Raw genomic sequence first — 15,438 nt, forward strand, 5'->3', positions numbered from 1 at the left:
CTATTTTGGGTTCTCAATATTCCACTTTAGGAAAGTTCTCAAAATGATGATGGATGCCCCTAGCCTCCCTGCAGCACAGGTCTGGGCTTCCTGGTCATCTGTTCCCCACTCTTTCTCTCCCCTTCCTCCTCTAATGACTCATCAGCTATACTTATTTCTCAACTGAGTCTGCTTACTGAAACTGTGCAACCTCCAGAATTCAAAAACAATAAAGTCCTTAGGTCAAGGGCTACAGCTGGCATTTGTTTCAAATCCTCTATGTGTGCTCTCAGCTGCTGGTTCTCAACCAATACTCTATGAATGGAACTGATCTTTTCTGTTAACGGCAATCCTGCCAGCAGACAATAACAGAGCTGAGATTTGGGGTCTAGATATGATGTTGGTGCCTCCAGTCAAGCTCACTTTCTGGAAGGTGAGCCTTGTTCAGACCATCTAGCTCCAGCCACAACTGACCCTTTCAGTGCCAGATGCAAACGTGAGCCTGGGGCAGGGCATATGTAGCTTTAGGCAATGACCCAAACATCCAGGGTTCAGGGACTACTGTTAAGAGTGACACAGTGAAATTTGTAAACCTGCTATAAAGCTTAAATAAGACCTTCAACCTTCTTTGTGTTTGAAGTTTTTTTCTTTTCTCCCAAATTTTATTGTATTTGCACTTACCATAAATATCTGTGTATACACATATACATGCCAACTTATATTACCTAACATTTTGTAGACAGATGGAACCAGCTTGTATATAATTTTATTCTATATAACATTAAATATAAGGCACAGACATGGCCTTAGAATGACATGTGATAAACATATCACTCATATCCATCAAAGGTCCATTCATCAGGCCACAGGGTAATTAAAATCATCAGTTAATGTTCTGATCTGTGGGTAATTCCTAACCACAATTTAAGTTTAACCAACCCCATAACTTCTTCAGCTTTCTTCAGCGGAAGACCCACAATGCATAAAAATAAAGTACTTCATCCTGGGTTTTCTCCTCTAGGGCATCTTTTATGTGAGGAGACATTATATGCTCAGACCCATGAAAAGTAGTAGAATTAGATTTCTGTGATCATTTTATGGGTTGAGGCCACAGATGCATCCTGAGAGGCCGAACTTACTCCCGGCAAAAACTTGGGCTCTGACTGTGCTCACCACGTCAGGTTCTCGTCTTCCACCTCTTCCTTCTCTCGTGCTGTGATATCTCACCACCTGCCCGCCAGGCATGAATATGAAATTCTCTGTATGCTGTGTGTACTGGCCCTGAGTGCACCTTCGTAACTGTCTGTTGCAAACCAGACCTCCCAACAAAAAAGAAACCACAACTGGCTCAGAAAGACTTCCCTACTCTCAATCTCCTCTGAAAATGAAAGTCGCTCAGTTGAGTCCAACTCTTTGCGATCCCATGGAATATACAGTCCATGGAATTCTTCAGGCCAGAATACTGGAGTGAGTAGCCTTTCCCTTCTCCAGGGGATCTTCCCAACCCAGGGATCAAACCCAGGTCCCCTGCATTGCAAGCAGATTCTTTACCAGCTGAGCCACAAGGGAAGCCCTAGTCTCTCTTACCCTCAACCATTTACCTGTGGTATCTTGAATCACCTGTATCATTTTTTCTCTTCTGCTCATTAATCCTCATTCTAGCTGTGAACTTATTTTTGTATATAGTGAATAAAACAAATATGGCATTATTTTTTTTCCAAAAAAAAAAAAAAGAAACCATAAATCTCAGACACCTCACCACCCAATACTTCCTTTGGATTCTCAACTCCGGTGGTAGTTTAGTAGCTAAGTCGTGTCTGACTCTTGTGACCCCATGGGCTGTAGCCTACCAGGCTCCTTTGTCCATGGGATTCTCCAGATAAGAATACTGGAGTGAGTTGCCATTTCCTTCTCCAGGGGATCTTCCCAACCCAGGGATCGAACCTGGGTCTCCTGAGTTGCAGGCAGATTCTTTACCAACTGAGCTACGAGGGAAGCCGTAGTTGTGGTTATTATACAAAAGCAACATGTGACTTACCGTGTCTCACCATGATGAAATCACACCAGGGGAACCAAATACTTCAATTAAGTTTTCTTGAGTCACAAACATTACGCCTAGAAGAGCCTTTGGAGATCACCCAGGCACCCCCCTCACTTGACACAGAAGGACATGAAGGCACAAGTGTTTGAGAGACCTTTATGCTGCAGGACCACTCCCTGGACTCCTCCCCAGGAGGTCTCACACACCCGCCCCAATGCCAGTCACCCATGTAATCGATACGTGCTCAAAGCTCTAACGTGCCAAAGTGATCTTTCAACACTGAGTCTCTTTTTCGCTTTGCCCAGCTCACTTCCCACCTCCCTTGATGAGCAGACATATATTAGAATTCTACGGTGCTCTTTTATAAATTAATGCCTTTGTTAGATACTTCAAAATAGATGCTGGCAATATAACCACGAGGAACCCTCTACACTGTGCATCGCTCTGCATTTTACAAAACACTTCCACTGCCATTATCTCACTCGATCAAGTAAACAAACAAAGGTTTCTTTGTATAAGGGAGAGAGGAATGGAAAATGCAGAGAGTGTTGAATGACAGAAGGGTCCATAAAAAGAGACATGGGGCTCAGTGAAATATATATTTTTTCCTTTTTGGAGCTGGGAGCTGAAAGCCTACTTCCTTATCATGATCTCCCATTTGAGGAGCTCAAGCCTGAGAATCTGTCTGAAATAGAAATCACCTGACCTCTGGGCGAGGCACTGACCTCAGATCCATCAATATTCCCAGAGCTGGAGTCTGCAAACCAAGTTCCCAAGAACCCTGCAACACTCCCAGTGGGGTCTGGGCAAGGCAGGGTGTGTGTTTAGGCAGAAAGTGATGATTCTGATCACCAAGGCTGGAATCCAAGCAGAGGTCTGCTCTGGCCAGAAGCTAGTTCCAGCCTCTTCTCACCCAGCTGGACTGACTGCTCCCTCAGGGCTAATTGGAGCTCATGGATATAAAGTCAAGACATTTTTTTTTTTTTTGTCATCAATGATGAAAACATATTTATAATGTCAGGGGAAATTATGACACCAAAATTCCATTATCTAATCATATAGTTTACATTTCTCCATAATCCCTGGTCCTCCTTAGCCACAAACACACACATTTTTTACAGCCATAAGAGGAGGTCACATAATAATTGTGTATGCCCTTTTCATGGTATTATTATCCGTTTTGTATTTTTCCCAAGTTTCCACAGTTTGCATGTCATAATGGTCTTGATTTGTATGATCCAGGAGAGGGAAAGTTCAGATTATCCTTAAATTTGTAAATAAAGAGAGCTTCTGGATATAAAACTAAGTCAGTTTGCCAAGAAAGAGCTAAGCCAGCAATAAAAGGAAGCCAAGATCCTATCTGTTAGATGGAGACTAAGATGCTGCAGATCACTGACTTGACTGGGTGTAGCCTCAGGGAGCCAGGGCTATGGAATGACAGCTCAAAGATCAGGTCTTGTGTCCAGCAGTGCCTGAGAGGCAGGCCCAGCATCTGGGGCTTGAGCATTTCACCAGCAGGGAAGTGCCCTCCTCTGTGAGCTGAGAGTGGTTCATCAGATCCCACCAGGGCCCACATCAAGTCTCCCCCTTGGCTCTAATTCCCTGGTCACACAGAAGTTTGGGGTGATATCCTTCCAGAAATGCTATCCAGAGATGGGACAATGGGACTGCCCTGAGTGATGAGCTGAAACATTCCAGTCACCATCCAGGAATTCTCACTGTAAACAGATGATCTGGTCTCCTCCTACACAAAAGGTTCACATGGTTAGCGTCTTCACCTCCAAGGACCCGGCCACCTGGTGTCTGGACACACAAAACTGAAAAGCAGTGACTACGTCATACTGTATGACACCAATAAGGCCCTAGTCAAGGGAAGGTTAGCAACTCTCCAGGGTCAAGCCTTCTCTCTCTACCAACTGGACCACACCACAGAGAAACTTAACCAGGGTATGGTTCCCTGGGGCTTGTTGTCTTGCTTCTTCATAGCTGTATGGACATCTAGAGAAGATTGACATAAATGCCTTTGTGCCTTTGGCTTTTGGCTTCAAGACATTGTGAGGATGGCTGAAGATAACAGCCCCTGTCTCAGGAGCTTTTGGCCCACAGGGCTAAAAAATTTTAGGGTGGTGATTTACAGGGTGCCAGAGGAATCCAAGAGGGAGAGCAGAGAGGGTTCATTTTTAATTCAGAGACTCAAACCCAGTTCCTTGGGCTGTGCCTATGGTATCATGGCATGGTGCAGAATTCCCCCAGAACTCCAGCCAGATGAACCCCCACATCCTATCCCCCTGCCCCCAGACATGGCTGGCCCTAGCTCACAAGAAAGCTTGAACTGATGTAGCGCAAACTGTGGCAATGTCCCTCACATCTTCAAATCTCTATTCCCTGTTAAATTTGAACTTGAATTATGTATTTGCCTTGCCTCCAGATAACATTGTCTTGTGCAATATGAAATTAGATGGAGATGACAGGAATGATTGCTGAGTTGTTTGAATTTCAATCATTAGACACACACAAAAAAATGGTAACTCAACTAACTCTTCATTAAAAGTACTATATTTCATCCAAGATAGAACATACCAGAATAAAAGGTTCTTGGGCACGTTTTTATGGTGCATGGAAGAATTCAAATTTTCCCAGTATATGTCACCTTTTAATAATATTAAAACTAATATGGCTGATTGTCCCAAGGAAAAAGCCATTCTTTTATATATCAGAGCCCAGCAGCCCATGACCAACCTGTCAAAGGTGACTTGTATGGGGATTCAGAGAGAAGCCAGAGAACGCATGATGCATTGATTTTCCTGACTTGACTCTCAGCATTACTAAGACTTTGGCTAGCTCATTGCTCTGGCTCTCTTTCTGCTTCTGGATAACTCACGGAAGAAGCTGGAATCTCTGAGGAGCAACTGTCTGTCCAAGACTCCTGGCCCAAGGGAGGTTTGCGGCTGCACATGTCTCCAGTTTAATATATCAAAAATGGAATGCATAATTTTCACAATCCCCTCTACGCAACACATAAATAACATGGCGCACACAAACACACACAAACACACACACTATGCTAAACACACATGCACTCCTCTTCCTGTATTCTTGACTCAATGAATGGCCTCACTAGCCTTCTAGATGCCTAAGCCAAAACTTGGATAATTCTCGAATCTCCCCTCCTCCATTCCCCAGTAGCCATGAACTCTAAGTACTATCTATGCTAACCCCTGAATACCTTATTCTCTACCTCATGACTAGAGTTCTCATATCTCTCATCTGAACTAATAGCTCAGTATCAGGAGTTGCTATATCTAAAGAGAGTCCACAAGACCTTGAAAATTCAGGCTGTTTATCAATCACCAGGTGCACCAAGAGGAGCATCACAGAAACGCTCCTGACCTTGAGTCATTCACAGGCTTAGACATGTGCTGCCTGATCATGAGAAAATAAGGGAAGGAAGCAGAGTCATCATAAAGCGACAACCAAACATAATAACCCCCAAACAAGTTCCCTGGAGGGGAAAAGACTGATGGGGTAGGAGTTATCAGGAAGGTTTGTTGGAAGAAGTAGGAACTTGATTTAAGCCCCCAAGAAGGAGCAGAACTTGAATCTGGGAAGTAGAGGAACAATGAAGCAAAGTCTTGAGAGCCAGATGGGCTGCACAGAGACAAAGCAGAGTTGACTCCACATAGAGGGTGATTGCAAAGACTCAGATACGACTGAGGGACTAAAGCACAGGACACACAGAGGATGGTAAGAAACGGATGAGTTTCTTAGCAGGATGTGTTTCTTAGTTTCTAAGCAGGATGAGTTTCTTAGTTTCTAAGTAGGATGAGTCAAAAATAAGGAGGTAGGTGCTTCTGAGCATGGGTGTTGGCAGTTACAAGAGTTGTTGTTTACTTGCTAAGTCATGTCCGACTCTCTTGTGATCCCATGGACAGTGGTCCCCCAGGTTCCTCTGTCCATGGGCTTTCCCAGGCAAGAATGCTATTTCCTCCTCCAGGGGATCTTCCTGACCCAGGGATTGAACCATGTTTCCTGCACTTATAGGCAGATTCCTTACCACTGAGCCAACAGGGAAGCCCAGGGATGAAAAAGCAGGGAGGCTGAAGTTCCTGGAGAAAGTGGGGGAATGAGTGTGGGCTCTCTTCCTTGCTGAGTTCCAAAAAGACAAAGTAGATGAGTGGCCATGGGACTGAAACTATTGCCTTGGTCTAAAGCCACCTCTTTTGGCTGAGTCTCCAAGGTCTTATTCTGTCTGCTGCTCAATCATGCCAGGGGCGTGCAGCTCTATTCCCCACCAGTGGCCAGTTTCTTTAAGGATCCAGAAAAGTAGCCACTTGGACTTCAAAAATCTATAAATTCCAAAGTCAATGGGACCACACTGGACATATGTAGGGTTAACACTGGGGAGCTCAGAAAGGAATTTCCAATGGAAAAGCTCTTTAATCACTGAAGAGAGAAACATGTGCCTCTTGCTGCCCAGGGAAGCAGAGACCTGAGCAGGGCACAGCGTATCCCTTTGGGCTTGGAAACCAACTAAACAGGCCCAGGACATTCCAGTTACCAGCAAGCAATGGCAGAGGGAAATTAAGAATTCACTTTCTGGGGCCTGGAGAGAGTGAGCCAGTAATAGAGGCCATGTTTGTTTTTCAAAAGCAGATTCTTCTAACCTACTGGATAGATAAGCCATGGGGAAGCACTGATGGCCTTCAGGGTCACATGCAAATCTCCAACCCAGAAAACAAACAGCCAGAGGCAGCCAGGACCAGCTGCTGAAATCAGACAAGATAAGGAAGGACCAGGAGTGCTCAGGCTGGAAACCCAGGTTTCAGGACTATTCCCACAGCCTTCGAAAGAGTAGAATGAATCATGGCTGGCATATCTTGGGATATCTGTATTTTAACCCCTGCTCTGCTAACTTGCTAGTTGTGGTATTTGTGGAAGTTGCTTGCCCAGTCCAGGCTTCAGAACCCTTCCCTGTAAAGAGGTTATGAGACCTCCTGCACTACCACCACCACTCCCTTAGAGGGTTTGCTAAAGGGCTGACTGAGCCAGCAGCCAAGGAAGCCATTTATCACTCTGTGGTCCCTTGCTCAAATGAGGGTGTGCTATCATCATGGTGTGCTCACCACGGCCCTGGGCCAGAGAAAGGGGAATAGGATCACAGAGAGTCTGGTGCTGCCCTCAAGAAGTTCATAATCAGACTGGGAAGAGAGACACAACACCCAAAGACCATCATTAGACTGGTTTAAACTCCTATCCATACAGGTATGTGCTGCAGAAAAGTGGTGGTAGACATACCAGGAAAGATTATCCCAGGAGACTTCGAACATTAACTGGACCACAAAGGACAGACTCAGACTGGAAAGATGGAAAAGATGAGAACTGGAAAGAGAAAAAAAGCTACAAACATCAGAAATGTAAGCCGAACGTCCACTTTTAGAAATCATTCATGGCTAATGTGGGCTTCCTTAGTGATTCAGATGGTAAATAATCTGTCTGCAATACGGGGAGACCTGAGTTTGATCCCTGTGTCTGGAAGATCCCCTGGAAAAGGAAATGGCAACCCACTCCAGCATTCTTGCCTGGAGAATTCCATAGACAGAGGAGCCTGGTGGGCTACAGTCCACAGGGCAGCAGAGACGGACATGACTGAGTGACTAACACTTCCACTTTCATGGTTAATGTACATGCAAGCATCTGGGACCGCAATTCTTTTTATTTATTTATTTTTCTTTATGAGCAAAAGCAAGAAATCTGAGAATTCTGAAGAAGGAAAACCAAGAAGAAAATTAAAATTAACTGCAATTTCATAACACTGGGGATAACCAGTGTTATTTTATTATGATTCCTCAAAATCTTTTTCAAATTTTCTTCTATGTGATCACGTTTAAAGGCTTGCGTAAATTTTATTACAAAAATGTGAAATGGTTAACTCACTTCCCTATTGAAAAGATTTTAAGATATTTCCAAATCATGCAAACAATTTATTTCAAAGTTTGTGATTACGAATGTGGAATGCTAGAGTAAATGTGCCCAGGTTCAAATTTTATCTCCATCATTTATTATCTGAGTTACTTTGGGTGAATTTAGCTCTCTAAATTCTGTTTCCTGTTTATCTATGGTGGTTTTGGTTTAGTCAATAAGTAGTGTCCGACTCTTGCAATCCCATGGACTGTAGTCTTCCAGGCTCCTCTGTCCATGGCATTTTCCAGGTGACAATACTGGAGAGGGTTGCTATTTCCTCCTCCAGGGGATCTTCACAATTCAGGGATCAAACCTGCATCTCCTCCATTGCAGGTGGATTCTTTACCACTGAGCCATCAGGGACGCTCCCCAGGTGGTACAGTGGTAAAAAATACACCTGTCAAGGCAGGAGACACAAGAGACATGGGTTCCATCACTGAATCGGGAAGATCCTCCAAGAGGAAGAAATGGCAACCCACCTTAGTATTCTTGCCTGGGAAATCCGAGAGATAGAGGACCCTGGCAGGCTACAGTCCATGGAGCTGCAAAGAGTCAGACACAACTGAGTGCACACACACAAACTGTTTCCTATTTTTATAAATCGGGATAAAAACAGAACATGCAAAGTTTTTTAAAAATTGTGATAATATCATGTAATGGAAGGCCATTCTGCTATAAAAAGGAATTAATTATAGGCACATGCAAAATTTTTTAAAAATTGTGATAATATCATGTAATGGAAGGCCATTCTGCTATAAAAAGGAATTAATTATAGGCACATGCAAGAACATGGATGAATCTCAAAACAATCATGCTGAATGAAAGAAGCCAGAACAAAGAAAGAGGGTACACAGGGTATGGTTCCACTTGTATAAAATTCTAGAAAATGCAAGCTACATTGACCGAGAGCAGCTCCGCGGATGCCTGGGATGGGGTAGGACACGGAGGAGCAGGAGGAAAGAATTCCAAAGGGTAGGAGGACACTGTGGAGGGTGACGGGTACATTCGTTATCTTGGCAGTTGTGATAGTTTCTTGCGTATATACGGACATCAAATGTTTCCTAATCAGACACCTTAAACAGAGCGCACCTTGCCTTTGCTATGCACAGTGTGCGATGTGCAGGTTTCTGTGTTAATTAGGCCTCAATAAAGTTGTAAACAAAGCTTTTTAAAAAATCTGTGCTAAAATAAACCATCAGGAATGTACAGGCATGCCTTTTGCCTTCTCCCTTGTGAACACTGGGTATTCCTTTATTCTAAACATTTTTGCCAAACCGATCACCAAAAATAAAGGTATCTCATTATCATTTTAAATTATGTATCTATGATTACAAAGGGAGTATAAAATATTCATTCATCTTTATGTATTTGTGTTTCTTTTCTATGAATTATATGTTGATGTGTTTCACTCACTTTTGTTGGTATGTTTATCCTTTTCCTTATTTATCTCTTACTGTGATTATGCAAGCATGTCTTTCCAGAGTTTTCCCATCCAAATACATAAACTTTTTTAAAACAGAAATCAGATCATACTTTATATCCTTTTCTGTAACCCACTTTTTCACACTAACATAATGTGAATATCTCTCAATGTCGATAAATGGGAGGCTACATCATAGTTTTAATGGCTAGAGCAGCAATTCTTAATGCTGCTCCTTAAATCATGTTTCAGTTTCAGAAAATGAAATGAGGTTCTTCCTCATTTCAAAGGGAGTTGAGAGTAACTTCACAAATCACTTTTTTATTTGCTACGGCTTCATAGAAACTACAGCAAATTTTTCGATGAATGACAACCAAGAATCCTCTTCACCCTGAAAGGGAACTTTATGAAACTGACTCTAACTTTTTTTTTTTAACAGTTCCCCTAGAACAGTGCTGATAATGAAATTTTCAGCTAGCCGCACTTCACTTGACAAATTATGAAGAGATCAATTTGTTCCCATTAATCTCTACTTCATTAATACCCAAGATGAAGTTCACTCTAGTAAATAGTGAACAACCTTTGGCTCAAGTAGAGATGTCTCTTTGTCAAGGTCTTAAGAAAAGCTCTTCCTTAAAGTTCAAAAGGAAATATTTTGGTTAAAATTAAAAAGCTGTTACTCTTAAAGGTCAGACAAAAAATTGGTAATGTCCTATGAGAAATACAATTATTATTCAATGGGATACATTGCTATGACATCAGGGTTAAGAATTTAAAAGCCACACAGCTTAAGAATGGAGAGTTATGGTTTACTAGCAATAGTAATCTATCTGCTTTGCAAATTACCTTTGAGTGACACTTAATATCCAGGTTCCATCATCCAATGGGCTGAAAGAATTATTTAAATTGGGGTCAGTAGAACCCAACTTAAAAATCATCATTCCATTCCCTTTTGTATTGTGCTTTAAACAAGTCAACCATATAAATGAGGAAATATTCAGTCTGAAGGTCAGACTGGCTGACTGACCACATTGACTGATATTTTATGTTTTAAAACCACTGGTCAGAAACAAAGCATTATTTCTGAAGGGAGAAAACCAGGAATTGGGTTGCAGTAACCAGTCTATGGCACCCCAGGAATTTCAAAAGGGCTTTATTCTACCTGATGATTAGGAAGGCATTATTCAGTAAACACTGGGGCCTTCCCTGGGCCCCACATAATTCTGGGTGCCAGTAAGAATACCATCAGATAAGTGGATGAAGAGATAGGCAGGCAAACAGCTCACTTCCTGATGAGGCCAATGGGGCTGGGTGTAATCAGAGAGAAAAAGGTTTGCTGTGAGCATAAGAAACCAGTGACTGGGGCCAAAAGGACAGAAGGCTCCCTGCAATAAAGGGCACTTCTAAAAAAAAATTTTTTTTTAACTTTATATTGGAGTATAGCCAATTAAGGGCTTCCCTGGTGGCTCAGATAGTAAGAAATTTGCCTGCAATGCAGGAGACCAGGTTCGATCCCTGCGTTGGGACAATCCCCTGGAGAAGGCAATGGCAACCCACTCCAGTACTCTTGCCTAGAAAATCCCATGGACAGAGAAGCCTGATAGGCTGCGGTCCATGGGGTCGCTAAGAGTCGGACACAACTGAGTGACTTCACTTTCACTTTTCACTGTCATGCATTGAAGAAGGAAATGGCAACCCACTCCAGTGTTCTTGCCTGGAGAATCCAGGGACGGGGGAGCCTGGTGGGTGCCGTCTCTGGGGTCACACAGAGTCAGACACGACTGAAGCGACTTAGTAGCAGCAGCAGCAGCCAGTATTCTTGCCTGGAGAATTCCATGGATGGAGTAGCCTGAAGGGCTACAGTCCATAGGGTCACAAAGAGTCGGAGATAACTGAGTGACTAACACTAACTAATTACAGCCAAGTAAACACTGTTGTGATAGTTCAGGTGCATAGCAAAGGGCCTCAGCCATACATACACATGTATCCATTCTCCTCCAAACTCCCCTCCCATCCAGGCTGGCACATAACACTGAGCCGAGTTCCCTATGCTATACAGTAGGCCCTTGTTGGTTATCCATTTTAAATATAGTAGTATGTACATGACCATCCCAAACTCCCTAACTATCCCTTCCTCCTATTCATCCCCTGACAACTGTAAGTTCATTCAAGACAGGGTACTTCTACCTGAGGAGGGAAGAAAATATGACTTTCCAAGCCCACCCATCCTACTTCCTTTGGGTGCATAAAACCAATGCTGGCACTGACAATTGCCATTTCAAAATCTCAATGATCCTTAAAATAAATAAAATAAAAGGAGGAAAAGTACATTGCAAGTAACCAGCCTAATGAGCACTTTTTCCATAAAGGTGATAAAAGCAATTACACCTTAACAGAAAAGCTCTCTGTCAGAGGGTGTTTCCTCTCTCAACACAACACTTTACCAAGTTTCATACAAATATTAGGTGTTTCCAATAAACTGGAAACTTACAGCTCATTTGTAAGTGAGAGGACTCTTCTGCAGAGCATTAGCCACCTTAAAGGAAACACCCTGATGAGTGAGGAACCAGGCACCCTTCAGAGCAGGTGCCAAGGTGAATGGGTGGGTAGGGAACAGAGCAGCACTCCTGGAGGCTCCCACCTTGGATGACAGGGACAGGTGCTTCCCAGGAATCAGGGCCACAGGGGTTGAGACTGGAGATGGGAGACAAATAGACTCTGAGGAATTGGGACGATGAGCAAGTTTGACCACCCAACCAACACATGGGTGCAGTCAGTGGGTCCAGGAAAACCCCTCAGCTCACCACAGCTTGGTCTGAGGTCTGCAAACACAGGCAAGTTTGGGACCTAAGAAACTAGAACTGCAGCTTGGGGAAAGGGAGGCTTGGTGGTCAATGTGCTCAGTCACTCAGTCGTGTCCAACTCTTCGTGACCCCACGGACTGTAGCCTACCAGCCTCCTTTGTCCATGGGATTTTTTCCCAGCAAGCATACCAGATTCTGTTTTGAGATCTGAGTTGGTATGAAAGAGGACAGAACCTACAAGAAAGAGGAGCTGAAATGAAGGACTGAGAGACAAAGAGAAACCTGGCCAAACCCAGAGTGAGACTATTGCTGCTGGGAAGCTGGTCTTAGAGTCTGAGCTGGTTCCCGGGAGCAGGGGCAGAGGTCCTGCCACAGATATGGTGATGCCGAGCAGGATCTGATGCTTCTGCAGATCCTTCTGGTCTGCAAGGCCTCCTATCAGAGGCCCTAGAGCACATACTAGAGAGACAGTCAGAGAGCTGGCGCCTGGGTACTTAGGATAAATGCATTAAAATAATTGCAAGATAATAGACATCTTCTAGTGATGACAATAAACAAAGGATAACTGGTATCCTTGAAGCAGAGACACAACATAGTGGAATAAATGAAAGATATGATGGGGGGGGGGGACTTTCCCTTACATGAAGGAAGAACTAAATCTCCATAATTAAAAGCACATTCCAAGTAGACTGTGTTGTAGGAAATTTGAGACAGAATGAGCACTACCAAAATCAATGCTGGTAAATTACTGAACATTAAAAAAAAAAAATTGAGAGAATTTGTTAGGCATTTGAAAAGAGGAAACAATTTTTTTTTTTTTACTTAAAAGGCTGATAAATAAGGCTAGCCTCATGTTTCTATATAGCAACATTAAAATACAGGGGGAAAAGGGAACAGCATATGTGAGCTTCTGAAGGAAAAAAGTGTGATCCAAAAATTGTAGGCCCAACAAAATGGTGTTCGAGTGTAAAGGTGTCAGACAGACATTCACAGATTCACAAGAACTCAGGAAATATAGCACCCAGTAATCCCCTAGGAGAAAAAATTTGATGACAAAATCTACTCATATAAGAATGAATGGAGAAGTTGTGGTTAAAAAAAAAAAAGCCTCTACTAGGCAGTGAATCTATATATTTAAATGGAAGCTAAACAATTCTATATACACATATCTTTACATATACACATGCACACATATGTTACAAATTGAAAAAGCACTATAAAGGAAATAATGTGATGCATATGGTTAACAGTGGGTATCTCTGAAGGAAGAAGCAGTCAAAGGAGACAGGGAGAAGCAATTTTATTTCATTTTTTCCTCCCATACTGTTTTTAATTGAAGTGTAATTTACATGTAATAAAATGCATACATTCTAATTGCAAAATTTGACCAATTTTGACAAAAGTGTAAGCCCACATCATCACTACGCCAATCAAAAAAAACGTTTAACATTTCCTCCACCCACTGGTAGCTCAGCTGGTAAAGAATCCGCCTGCAATGCAGGAGAGCCAGGTTCAATCCCTGGATTGGGAAGATACCCTGGAGAAGGGAATGGCTACCCACTCCAGTATTCTGGATTGGAGAATTCCATGGATTGTATAGTCTATGGGGCTGAATGACTTTCACTTCACTTCACACCACCCTCAGAAAGTTCCCTCAGGTCTCTCTCAGCCAACTCTCCAGACCCCAGAGGCAACCACCTTTCTGATTTTCATCGCCTGTTCTAGAACTTTGTGTAAGTGGAGTCATATGTGTTTGGTTTCTTTCACTCACATATTTTTAAGGTTCATCCAAGTTGTTGCATATATGAATAGTTTACACTTTATTGTCAAGTAATATTCCATGACTATTCCATGGTGTGGGCTTCCCTGGTGGTTCAGATGATAAAGATTGTGCCTGCAATGTGGGAGACCCAGGTTCAATTCCTGGGTTGGGAAGATCCCCTGGAGAATGGAATGGCAACCCACTCCAATATTCTTGCCTGGAGAATTCCATAGGTAGAGGAGCCTGGCAGGCTACAGTCCATAGGGTCGCAAAGAGTCGGACACAACTGAGCAACTAACACACACACACACACACACACATATATATACCATGATGTGCTTCTACATTCTCCTGTTGATGGATATTCGAGTTGTCTCCAGTTTTTGCCTATTACAAGCAAAACCACTATATAAGACTTCCCTGGTGTCACAGTGGTTAAGAATCCACCTGTCAATGCAGGGGACATTGGTTTGACCCCTGGACCAGAAAGATTACCCATGCCTCAGAGCAGCTAATCCCCTGCAACACAACTACTGAGCTGAGTGTTGCAACTGAAACTGCTGTGCTTGGAGTTTGTTCTCTGCAACGAGAAGCCACTAAAATGAGAAGCCCAAGCATCACAATGTAGAGTAGCCAGCATTCACTGCAACTAGAGAAAGACCACGTATAGCAACAAAGAACCAAACAAAGAAATAATAAATTATTTTTTAAAAAACCAAAGCCACTATACACATTTTTGGATAGAGTATTGTCATTCCTCTTGCGTAAATACCTAGTAATGGATTAGCTGAGATATAATGCAGTTGAATAAATAACTCTATAATAAATGGCCTAACAGCTTTGAAAGTGACATATCATTTTACCGCCGAGTGCCAGATGTTCTACATCCTCTCCAACATTGTTAGACTTTTCATTTTAACCATCTAAGTGGGTGTAAGGTGGTATCTCTTTGTGGTTTTAATGAATGCTTATCCGATTACTCTGATGCTAAGCTTTTCAAAATGTGTCATTAGCATTTCATATAGGTTTCTTTGGAAAGGGTCTGTTCAAAATTGTTTTTGCAGATATTTTCACCAAGCTTACAGTTTGACTTTGAACTTTCTGAAGAGTGTCTTTTGAAGAGCAAATGTTTTTTTCACTTTCATAAAGTCCAATTTATCAATTTTTTCTCTCTTAGAGGCAGTGATTTTTAATATTCTTTAAACAAATTTTGCTTACTGGTCAAGAAGATATTCTCCAGCGTTTTCTTCTAGAAGCTCGATAGTTTTACCTTGTATATTTAGGTATGTACAGATTCTGAAAACTTTTTGTGCATAGAATAAATTAGAATTTAAAGTTTATGGAGTTTTTTAAATACACAGTATCTAATTTTCCCTATATTGTTTATTAAAAATATTTTCTCTCTCCATTAAATCACACCATCATTATTGTTGAAAATAAGTTGAATGTATTTGTGTAGATTTATTTTGAG

Source organism: Bison bison, unplaced genomic scaffold (assembly GCF_000754665.1).
Source record: "Bison bison bison isolate TAMUID 2011002044 unplaced genomic scaffold, Bison_UMD1.0 scf7180017864145, whole genome shotgun sequence".
NCBI lineage: Eukaryota > Metazoa > Chordata > Mammalia > Artiodactyla > Bovidae > Bison > Bison bison.